Raw genomic sequence first — 13356 nt, 5'->3', positions numbered from 1 at the left:
ATATACCTACATAACACAATATGCTTCGAAGTGTATATATATATATATATATATATATATGTATAATACGTGTGCGCGACGTAGTAGGTGTGTCATGTGCACAAACGACAATTATTCCATTAACAAAACCGCAGCGGTAACACGTATTCCTCCATATTATCAGTAATAGCTCGAACAAACACTAAGCTGTACCTTTATAATAAATCATATAATAATAATAATAATATACGTTAGAATAAACGTTCAAACGACGTCACGACGGAGACGGCGTAAAGGATTTTTGGAGACGAGAAAGGCGAAGCGAGTGAGAGACGATGCGATGAAGGTATAGTTGGCCGATCCGAGGGTGGGAGAAATTTAATTTAGATTAATGTATATAGCAAACGCCGCCGTTGGTAATTTAACATTGTTTTATCAAAACTAAAATGCAGCAAATCTACACCCATATTTATGATGATAAATGGTATACATAGGTTGCATGGTACATACACGCTATAATAATATATTTTACGAAATATGTATTATATTTATACAGCCCTGTTTGAACATCAAATAATTTCGATGGACCTCGTGTGCGATCTTGGCGTACAGCAATAGTACGCCAATAATATTAAAGAAAAAAATTGTGATGAGCGCGGATGAAGTGAAGCATTTTGTATCACTATATCATAATAATATAATAAAGTTGACTGTGTATATAGTATATATATATATATATATATATCATAAGTCCCGTATCACCCTTATTATTATCTTCGTCGTAAATCAATATAACATAACATAATATATCTAAATGCCGCCTTTAGTATAGGTATAGTAGATATTCGAGACATTTATTCTATTGTGTCAATGAATGGGAATACAACCTTATTTGAATCTATTGATGTGTCATGGTGCACAGAGATACTTTTCTAGTGTGACAATAAAGGACATTTGGGACATGATATATATATGTATATTAAATCTATTACATTTTTTACGCAGAGTACCTATATATATAAAAAAAAAAAAAACATTACTTTGCTTTTTTATGAAGACAGTTATTTTCTCAACATTATCAGTTTTAATTTTGTTTGTGCTGTATAAGTTTCTCATTCAATCAATTAGTTATTAATGAAAACGTAAATTAGGTATACAATACAATTTTTTATTATTAGGGAATTCACATTTTCCTTCACCAATGGTTTTTGACATTTAAAAAACTTACCAGTTTTACCCTCAACCGAATGTACCAATATTGATCTCAAGCTCAACATATTAATATCATACACATGATTACAATATCGATTAAAAAATAAATACAATATATTTATAATAATAAGTGGCATTTATGTAATTTGACAAAAAGTACCTAGTTAGCCATTATTACATCCGATATAATGTATATATTAAAGATCGTAAAACTATCAAATTTTTTCTTTTGGAAAATTGCATTGTGTCGCTTAATTTTAAAAATAATTTTAATTTTATTCTATGATTTCTTTGTATTTTAACATATTATTTACCTCTAAGTTTTATGCCAGGTGTAGTATTGTAATCGATAATAGTGTACATATAATTTATTCAAGAATGAGGGCAACGCCAACTGTTACTTTGGTCGTCGCTGTCACTGCCGGCATACGATCACAGGATATCCTGTTTCTCTATATTGTGAAAATCCCCCTGGCCGACAACACTGCTCTCCCCACCACCATAAATAGGAAAATTTGCCACCACGACCCGCAGCCTAGATTCCAGCAGCAACATATTTTGTCCAGGACCTCTGACTTGCTCTATAGTACTGTCCAAATTTTTGGAACCACAATGATGTGCTAAGTTGCACCGTATGTCCTGGTGGGCAAAGCCATAATTACGATCGAGAATGCCCACGACTATTCAAGACATTCAAAACCTCGTCGTGTCGTCTGTAACGTACATTGATTATTTACGCGGCGAACACCTTTTTTCAAAATTTATTATTATTTCGTCGCCCGAAGTTCGCAGTTTATTATTACTTATTACGTATATTCGTACATATTAATACACTATTTTTCTCTGACTCTCTCCTGTATTGCAGCGTGATGATATCTTATGTTCCAGTAACCCCATGGTTTGTAGTTTTTGGTTAAACGCCGTGTACCGTACCCAAAACCAGGTGGAACCGAGAACTATTGTTCTCTCTAACTATAACTATGTTCACTGTGTGCGCAAGAGCCAATCCGCCTTTACGCTATTTTTTTTGGCGCATCCGAGTTGGGTCCCGAGTACTATTAGGGACTAATCGCAGGTACTTACAACACTAGTTGGGTCTCGGATTTTTATAGTTACTACGCTAGTTGGGTCCTGAATTATTTTAGCTACAACATTAGTTCTTGAATATTTTTTGGTAAGTACTACACTATATTAACATTTTCCTTCCCATTTTAACAGACTTAGGAGTGTATATAATCTATTTAGACCACAGGTATGGTTAAAAATGTTTTTTACAGTTTTTTTTTTCGTTTTGTTTCTTTACCATTAAAATATAAGTTATTAGAATTTTGTTAAAAAATAAATCATTTTTGTGTAGGTAAAAATATTAAAAATGTTAAAAACCAAGTATAAAAATACATATTATATAATATAAATATAACCATAATGCTATATAGGTGTAAGTGAAAAAATATTAAAAATGTTAGGTTAGGTTTTTAACCATACCTGTGGTCTAAATAGATTATAGACAGTCCTAAGTCTGTTAAAATGGGAAGGAAAATGTTAGTATAGTGTAGTAGGTACTTACCAAAAAATATTCATTAACTAATGTTGTAGCTAAAATAATTCAGGACCCAACTAGTGTGGTAACCATAAAAATCAGGGAGTACCTAAAATAATTCGGGACTCAACTAGTGTAGCAATTTTAAATTTGGGACCCAACTAGGATGCAGCCATTTTTTTTATAAAATTATATAAGTACTTAAATTGTGTTTGCCATGTGTCACAATCTATCATTGTAATGATAAGCCCAAAATGTATTATTATTATCTGATGACCATTGTCAATTTTATTATTATGATCATTCATCAACATCATCAAAATTAAAAAAAAAAAACTAAAACTTTTCATGAAAAATTATTATATTGTTTTAATATGCGAGTTATGTCATATTGCCATGTAAAATATAATCGCCTGATTATCCATAAATCTCTCTCATTATTTAAATTATAATTGGTGTCACCTATTATTATTATGTGATATTATTTTTATGAGTTTATTTTTTATAAACAGGATAAACTTTCGGTACGAATCATGGTAAGTGTTATCCTCATTAGGACCTAGATTGGAAAACGGACGCTTGGTACGGTAAAAATAAATTGATAAAATTCCATCGTGAACACTTTGTACGGTATAAATAAACCAGAAAATATATTTTACAAGATAAAATAAAATCAAATTGCTCAAAATTTTATATCACGAATCGTAATCGCGTTTAGTGACACAGTAGATCAGTAGAACATAATCTATGTACACTGTAAAATACACCACTAAACCAAACTACAGAAACGATGAGTTATAACTTATAAATCATATTATTTTCATATTTATCATCTTTTTAAAATATTTTTATTTATGTCACAGTATGAATTATTTACAAAATGGACTAATTATAACCACGATTCGAGTGGTAAAATATTGAAGCTGAAAAACCTTGCACCAATCAATATAAAAATCCGAGCTATTAATTGTAAAAAATCAAAAAATCAAATTCTTCTGTCTGTAACTCATGAAAAGAGTTTGAACTGGATTTGAAGAAATTTCACAAAGCACGAATTTATTATAATAACCATTAGTATTATTTTTATTTATGTCTGTTATCTTGCCTGTGTTACAAATTATGTGATATGTATAATTTTTTTTCATACCTGAAATAGTATAATGGAGGTAAGTTTAGGTACTCTACTCAGTAAAACGAATATAAGGTCATTCAATTAATATAGTTGAATAACAGCGATTAATTAATATTTTTCTGAGTATCGCATATAAATATCATTGTTTACATATTCTTTGATTTTAATTAAGTTTTTAAAAATAATTAGTTTATATATTATTACTTCCATTATAATAAAAATAAAATAAATTGAATTTTTTTATTACATAACTTGATATGTAAATATGCATTTATTCTATCAACGGTTTCATTATTATTTATATTTTTGCTATACAATTTCTGAGAATATTGTGAGAGATTGCTCTTTAATATACTAAAGCCTCGTATTACTTCTAAGTTATGACATCAAATTTATTAATTTAAATAAAACAGCTGAATCCATTAAGAAAAATAAAAATTAGTTGAAAATAAAAATAAATGTATTTAATATAAAATGAGTTCTAAGTTTGTAACATGGTTTAAGTATTGTTTTTTTTAAATTGAATAGTTCATCCATTTACTCTTTAGAATATTTTAGCACAAACTCTTAACATTTATAACGTAATAATAACAATATTATAGTCTATACATATCAGCTTAGCGGTCGTACCGTCTGTATGAAGTCAAAATTATTAAAACAAATAAACTACACATTGAGTAAGTTTATATTTTATTACTGAGAACAATAAATAAAATATTTGGATTAAATAAAAACAAAATGGTTGTCGAATGGATTAATACCCTTTTAGAAATTAACCGTATATAATCATGCTAATAAATTATTAAAACATTCCATCTGCATCCCTCTGATGGTATTGTCTGGTCATCGATTAACATAAAAATTATTTATAAACAATGCCCAACATCCATTGCTATACAAACATTCAATAAAGCTACAAATTTGTTTCAAATTTAGTGTATCATTATAATATAGTATAATAAAGCCAATAATGAACTATGAACTGAGAGGGCATCATGGTCATAATATAAAACAATCAATAATTTTATGCGAGTATTTCGGTCGTATATTATAAAAAGAAAAAGGGTTGTTAATTTTCATGAAACATCCAATTTTGCGGGAACATTATCTGGTCTTCAGTACAAAATATTGTATCTTGGATATTAATTAGATTCCTGTCAGAACGCGAAAAGTTACCGTTTTATAAAAACTATAGTCTATAGTATATTAATTTGTGTGTTTTTGCGTAAAGCCACGTTCTGATTAAATCATAATAACAAAAAGTTCAAAAAAAAAAATCACTTTAATCTTTTTTTATAAAAATCTACTGGGATAACATAGAATTTATTTCCATGCATCTCTGAGACGCGTGGACTGATGGAAGCCGATAGGATACTTCATTATATTTATTCACTAACAAACAATTAACCACCGCCAATCTTGTGACTTATTTTTTTCCGCTATGGATGTGGATTGGAAGGAGCAGGACGAGGGTTAGGGAATTATCGTTGCAGTGCCCTGGACTATAGTTTTTAATAAATGGCAAACATAATGTTATAATATATTATACTCTATCATACTCTCACCATACTACGTACAATTATATAGTCAGTAAAAATGTAAATGTTCAGTGGCTATTTTATTGTAGTTATATTGCAGTTCCACATCATCGCGATCGTTCGATTAAACGTTGACAAATGATATGAAATTTGTATAATAGAAGTAAAGCTCTAGGGCACTGGGCAGTACATAAAGTGTGTCTCCAGGAGACTACTCGTATTTATATCTAATAACTGAAGAATCAAAGAGTATAAAAAAACACGGTCGGTAGAGAAATGGCCGATTGTCAGTTACACTTGAGCGGACACGAGTACAAAATATGATGTTTTTGTAACACTTAATTCTCAATGTTCAACAAATAGGTGCAGTTATTCAAATGCGATGGTTTCATAAAGTGGAATTAATAATTGAGTAGAATTTTAGATGACAGCATTTGAGAATTTCGTCAAAATGTAAATATAATAATTATAGATAACACAATTAAAAGTATTAACACATTTTAATGCTTGGTGAGTTCTAAGTATCCAATATGCGTTCTATGTAAAATATTTTGCCCATTGCGCGTTTTTAAAGTCTGACATATACATAAAAATCGATGTAATCCATTACTAAAAAATTAAATTTTTATTTTTTATTCCTGACGTGTCATTTTATAAATTGTTTTTATTATATTAATTTAAAGATATTCGTGGAAATATCTAAGCGTTATTTAATCATTGATTCGTGTAATATTAGTAATAATTCCATACATTATACAGTGTAAGAGATTTTAAAGTTTTTTTTTTTATTATTGACTCTGATTGAAGGTACTGCAACTTTATATTTATACAAATCGTTTTTTTTTAGTAAGCTAATTAATAATTTCCATTTGTCATGGATGTTGAATACATAGAAACATATAATGTTTCGCATATAATGTATTATTTTGAATTTATTTTTGCAAATAAGATGCATAATATTTATTCATAAATATAATTGTTTTGTGAATATTTTAATTTTCAGAGCATATAGGTATATGATTATATTTATATTGATATTTAAGGTAATTAATAACGATACTTAGTTCAGATATTTATTAAAATGGAACATGCAACCTAATATATTCGTGTAGTATTTTAATTTTAAACAACAATGTAATTAATACAAAATAAAATGGTAGGTATATTTATAATAATTTATCTAAAAAAATATTTTTAGCAAAAGTCCTAACCTTGTATTTATCGATCTCACGTAAAACAAACATAGAAATTAATATGTTTAATCCTATGTACGTATATGACCGCTTGCACCAGAGCTCTGGTCATACTTTTTTTTCAACCAACCTAAATAATATATTATTAGGTGTAAAAATAATTTTGAATCATATTATTTATATTATGTTTCACGACACACCGTAGGTAAACTTACAATTTACGGTTACCTTTAAGAATACTAATTTGCTTACATAAATAAATGAATTTGGTATGCAAAAGAGTGTGATTACACTGACAGCGATTGAATATTATAGGAATTAATACTTAAATTTAGGTATATTTGTTATTTTTCAAATCGATCGATCGATCATTACATTTAAACTATTATAATATTATTATTCAATACATCGGATCAGAATAATTAAAAACAGAATATGAATAAGACATTATATATTTCGGAAATTTTTCTTCGGTGGTGCTATTACAATTCCATGATAACGATTTTATCGTTTAATGCTAGTGAATTAGTATTTATCTAATCTATATGTTTGTGTATCTACACAGATTTAATTTGGTTTCCACCTCATCAAGAGTATTAATATTGTAATATTTTAATTGAACGATTATATTTCACAAAATACTCAAGTTGTAGTCATTAGTATCATTAATAGTAACGACGTCGTGTCATTTTCTTTTTTAGAGATTTATCAGATACGCAAACACATTTTTAAATAATTACTGAAATACTTATACACTATTAGAGTATCGCTATTATGTAATTTGTATGTATGTTATGCATTACATTAAAATAACTGTAAATAATATTATAATATACATTACCACTTATATATAAGCTTATGCTATAACAATATTCAGTTTTGTTGTCAATAATTGATTTACCTAAGTGTAAATATGTAATATTGTAATATGTGCATAATATAATAATAATTTATTAGTTTAGGTAGGTGCTATAATGTTGCCATGCCGCATCGGTATAGGAACGATGTTCATTTAAAAATTATAACATGCTAGAACCCATTTACTTATCAATTTACGTCTCATTAAATTTATGAAAATGATGTTGTTTTTTGATAAAATAATGGCTTTCGATTTTCCAAGTGGGTTATAATAATTCGAAATTGAAATTATTATTTTTCAATTTAAACTTGCAACCAATTTTAATGGATTTCATTAAAATATATTCTTATAATATATTGACACTTGTTTACACAAATGTTATGCCATGAACCTATAGTTTTATATAGATATACCGTATACGGGAAAAAAATAATTCTGTTTACCAGTTAATCTTCAAGGATGCAAAAACGTAAACCTGCGACTGTACGTGTCTAAAGCATATTATAGTAATAATTCGAACTGCAGCGTAGCACCTACATACATACGAGTTGTTCCGGATTTAAGATTTGATTCGATTTTACATTTGAATATTACAATACATATTTCCTAAGATACGAATTATTCCTGATTTGTGTCCAGCATTATAAAACATGATGACTTAAAAGAAGGTTAATAAAAAATATATATATATATATTTATTTTGTATATTTATTCTTTCTTGATGTTAATTTTAATAATATGTTGTTAATATTCTCAACAGAAAAAATATTTACGAATAATTTCCGTAATATGTGTGAATGCAAAAACGTTTCCCTATACAAACGTATTATTTTATGCAGAAACGCATCAACAAAATTATACCGACGATAACATAGTAGATTAGTAGCATAATAATAATATAATGTACGGTAAGTCGGTAACCACTAACCAGTTCTGGTATAACATCGCTTAATATGTAGGTACCTACGTTGTGGCGGTGTCTGAGAACCTACATCCACGCCATCATAAAACAAATCATAATATCAAATTCTAAAAATTAACTATACACGACCATCAGATATTAGGCACGATAACACAATAACGGTCAAGTGGGTACGTATAATAAGTATTAATAACACGAAAATATCGTAGTCTTATCGACTGTGGATCAGGTAATTATTATTATTATTGCGTTTTTTAAAATCTTTTTATATTTAAAAATTCAATCGAGTGTTATAAAAGTATAATTTTAAATATCTAATGCATTTATATTTATTTCGGTCGTTTTTATTGCACGTAATTGTCGAACGGTTTACCTGCTTGCCATTTTGTACCTTTATAATATATAACTACACCGTATAATAAATACAGACGGTTCAAATCGCGTTCGAGAACGAAAAACAAACAAAACTATCGACAATTTTTTTTTTCAACGGATTGGTTATACTTGTATGGAACTTAAGCTGGTTATCTAATCGAAATTGTTAATCGTTCGGGGCACATATTTTTAATATCATTCACAGGGAGATAGAAAAAAAACCCACGCAAATTTATTCTCTCTGTATCATAATATTGTTATTTGCAAAATGTTTTTCACATAACTCCGATTCGAATAACTAAGACATATATAAAGAGATTAAAAGAGATAATACAATAAATTTAATATACGAGTTTGATAAATTTAATTCATTGCTTTAATGATTCTTCTATAATTACAATGGGTGGAACGTGTTCAGTGGACACAATATTTGCGGGTGAAAAATAGATGGTCACTATAGGCATGACGTACGACACACAAATACGTTGTTCGGAGTCATAACTCGGCAAATTCCGACGAGACTGTTTACATAAAAATATACCATTGAAAACAATTATTATTTATGTTGTGCCTATAGTTAATATTTTACTCAATTTACACGTGGGCAAATATCGCAGCCATAATTTTACAACAATATCGGACAATATTTATGTGGGTATACCGTGGTATTAAAGATTTATCAATTTCGTATTGAATGTAGGTATATGCATTTATCGCCTCTTAATGGTGTAAATATTATATTAAACATCCAACATGGGAACAGTTTTATCGATTCTGTTTTCAAGAGCGCTTAAACAAATATATGAAGACTCGTACTTACAAAGAAAAAGTATCCAATAATTTGGCACGGCGGTATATACCCACTGGACATCACATAAATGGTTGCATCAAAATATAGTCGTCGGGTAACGAATTAGAATAACGAAAGACAATATTATTACATTTGAACATATTATTAGAGAATGATGATATACGACGCGACAGTAAAAGTATAGTATAAAAAATAAAAATATAGTTAATAGATACATTTCAAGAAAACCATTAAATAGGTATTACATATTGTATAAAATAAAACATGTAAGAGCTTATTCGTAATGTTATTGTAAAGGTACCTATGGATCATGTATGCGTACCTACTTTATGAGTAATATTCACAGTGAACAAAATAGAAATATTATTATTCATTCTCGAATATTGTTCGGGTCATTAATAGTCCATGGTATTTATTCACATTTTATATGTATATCTGACGTAGGTATAAGATAGGTAAATGTATTAGTTGAATCCAACGGTTGGAACTGAAAGTGTAACGCAAATTAAAAAATTTAGTTTCAGATGTGAAGCAAAAAACAAGCTATTTTTAAATATTCTGTCGCAGGTTACATTTACGAACTTAAACGCACGTATTTGAGACGCAAATTAAAAATATTAAATTTAGCGTAATAGACACCATCTCCCATATTTAGTGTTTGAAGTATGAAATATTACTTGTGAAATATTAATATAATATAAATTTAAAATAGTCCATTTTGGAATATGGCACACTTGAAACGTTGAAATTTAGGTACAAAATATATTAATTATGATTACTTATATCATTAACCTTACCAAAGAAAACCATCACAGATAAGTATAGTTGGTGATTGTTTTGCCTAATATTATAAAATTGTGAAGGTAAGCTATGATAATTACACGTAAAAATAAAACTTATTAAAAAAAAAATTTTTTTGCAATACTGAAATATTTCACAATTTTAAATATTACGAAATTTACATACACTACTCATATCCATTTAATTATTATTTTTGTTTTTTTTTTCTTAAGAATAAAACATTGATAAATATTAAATACGTTTTGTGTATTCACCACATGTCATATATTATATTATAATATAGTTTATTTTTTTATTTCTGATCCGTATTGTAAGGTGGTAGGTTTGGTAACCTAATTAGTTTCGTTTTTTGACTTTTTCTTGTAATTATTATTTTCACCATTTTTTTTTTTTTAAATAAACGTAGGTACTGCGTATAGTGCCATTATAATGTAATGATATCATTTATAAAATATTTATTGTTAAGAAAATGACATGACAGTTTTCTGGGAAACCTCTCCATGGACGCACACGCGCGTGTGAATAAACTATAACTACTCAAATACGCCAACGTTAGTTTTACAAGTTTAAATTTACCGTTTGCGACTCGACATAATATGTTTTATGCGTGTGTACGACAACATATTATTTATTTACAAAAATTACAAAAAAAAAAATTCTTTAAGGCATTTATGTGTGTACACATCCAAATATTTCATACCTATATAAATGTTATACGTACCTACAACTATAACGTCATTCATCGCTAACGAGTAACGATTTATTAACGACATCGTCATCAATCCCGTTTCCGGCCAATTCGTATCGGACATCTGTACGGGAAAACCGGATTTTTATCCGAATATTTTTTCATTCAATTTGTACGATAACTTAATATGTAGCTATCGAAATTATTATCTATTTCCCACAATCTGAGCACACGCGTTTCGGCACGTTTTCATGTACATATTATTATTTATGCACGCGCACTCTTGCAGCAGTGTGCATATATCTAAATATCACATATTATGTATAGGTATATGGCGAATAGAATTTATTTCATATTACATCAATTTATTATAATATATAAACATGCGTGCGAAGTAAAGGAACATTTATGGAATAAAAACGTAACAATAAACACAATCATCATCTCAAAAACTTGACACATTTTTCTAAAATATTTATTAATTTATGTATAAAATAAATATTTTAATGAACGACCGGGGTTTTGCTTGGTGATAATGTAAAATTATTAAAAAATTGCACTACGTGCTAGATCTCTAAACTATGATCAACGTATATCGAGGACCATCACGGTGATGTATATACGAGGGCTATTCAGAAAGTAAGGAACGTTTTGGAATTAAAAAAACACAAAGTACAAGACAACAATTTTATTATATGCATCTGAAAGAGCGACTTCTATACTACTTTTCTACATAATCACCAAACAAATTAAGGCACTTATCGTAGCGGTGAACAAGGTTTGAAATTCCGTCGTCGTAGAAATTTTCCGCCTGTGATCTCGGCCATTCTGTGACGCGCACCCGGAGCTCCTCATCGTCGTCAAAGCGCTGTGTTCCTAGCCAGATCTTCATCCTTGGAAACAAGTGAAAATCGCTTGGTGCTAGATCGGGACTATAGGGTGGATTAGGGAAAACTTCCCATTTGAACGAATCAAGGAGTTCTTGAGTGCGTTTTGCCGTGTGAGGCAAACTGGCGGGATTTTCAATTGCAGCGCACATTTTAAAATTAATTATTGAAAAAAACGGGCAGCGTGCAGGAGATACTCTCGTTGTTATGTCTGGAAGCCGCCTGAGGATGAGCCGAGCACGTACATACCAAAATGTACGCAATCGACGCATGCCTAGCGGCATCAGACGGAAACGTTCCTTACTTTCTGAATAGCCCTCGTACATATACACCGATGCGCCAAGTCCGTGAAGTTGCAGGCCACCGACTTTGTCCAATCGATTCAAAAAATATACCAACATTTTGCAAATAAATCGTGAATCGACTTTTAGACAAAGTCAGTTGTATGTAAAAAAAAAATTATTTGAACTCCATCATCATCATTACCGTATATGTATGACGTTTAATTATTGAAACAAATAAACAGGAGAGACGATTGTCACAGCATCGCAAGACGAACGATGAGTTCTATTCAGATGAGCGGTGGACTCCGCGGTCGCTTCGCTAAAAAATGGGACAATAGAACGCGACAACTATATAGGGCTACGGACTTCGGTAGGCTCGACAAGTCACCAGGAAGATCTCCGGTCATAACGAAAATTGTGTGAGGGTATAAGTCCGGAGATTGTCCCATCTACCCCCCCCCCCCACCACCAATTTGATTGTAAAATATTTTTAGTTAATTAGGTAATCTGATGTCAAATTAATGATGTCGACGCCGTAGAAGTGATGCGAAAGCAGTTCCCGCGGCGACGTCGTTGTCGGTTCAAAACTGAAAAAAAAGGGTAGGTATGGGTAAGTAATCACTTTTATCACTTCATACACACACACATACTTGGATAATAATATATAACATATTCACGCAAGGGAAGATGTTTTGTAGCATTGAGTTATCACTAAATTATACTGGTATGTGTACAGTAAAAAATTGTTTTTTAACTTTTAAATTTTAAATATCTAAAATTAAAACAATTTTTAAAATTGAAATATATGCGATGGGCATGTGAATGAACAATTTTGAGTAGTCTGAATGAAACTTTTACTAAATGAAAAACTACAACAATAAGTAAATAACTAAATAAACGCGTAGTCGATCTTTTAGAAACACACTATAAACATGAAATGTGAATACGTCCCGTACCTGTATGGTCGCAAAGGGGATTTTCGAGGTGGCCCCCTTTCGTCCAGCGTCACTTTTTCGGCAAAAATGTATCGTTCCCTTTTCAGTCAGTAGGTTTTTTTATTAACACTATATTACCTACAACTATGTGAAAAACCAATAAAATAAAACAATTGGCAATAAACTGTTAAACATATTAA

This window comes from Diuraphis noxia, unplaced genomic scaffold (genome assembly GCF_037042655.1).
Source record: "Diuraphis noxia isolate RWA-SAM2 unplaced genomic scaffold, SU_Dnox_SAM2 contig0001, whole genome shotgun sequence".
Classification (NCBI taxonomy): Eukaryota; Metazoa; Arthropoda; class Insecta; order Hemiptera; family Aphididae; genus Diuraphis; species Diuraphis noxia.
This window is presented reverse-complemented; position numbering follows the sequence as displayed.